Source organism: Penaeus monodon, chromosome 22 (assembly GCF_015228065.2).
Source record: "Penaeus monodon isolate SGIC_2016 chromosome 22, NSTDA_Pmon_1, whole genome shotgun sequence".
In the NCBI taxonomy this organism is placed as follows: Eukaryota; Metazoa; Arthropoda; class Malacostraca; order Decapoda; family Penaeidae; genus Penaeus; species Penaeus monodon.
The window spans coordinates 8883770-8884010 of record NC_051407.1 but is presented as its reverse complement, the minus strand read 5'-3'; positions in this window follow the sequence as shown (position 1 = coordinate 8884010).

The following is a 241-nucleotide window of genomic DNA, read 5'->3' as shown; positions in this document are numbered from 1 at the left end:
GTTTATACATACGTGTTTCCCATCATCAAAACACCACTACCAACAACAACAAAAGCAATGATAAACAACCCACAGATAAATCACAATAAACATAAAAGCTAGTTTCAAAAGGCAGCGACAGCATTGCAAACCCAACCTCATAAAAAGCATCCCTTTTACCATCGCTTGGCAGGATTTGATGCACTGCTGGGGGTCCCGAATGTGGAGAACAAGCATGGAGAACGTGCTGTGAGAAAGAAAA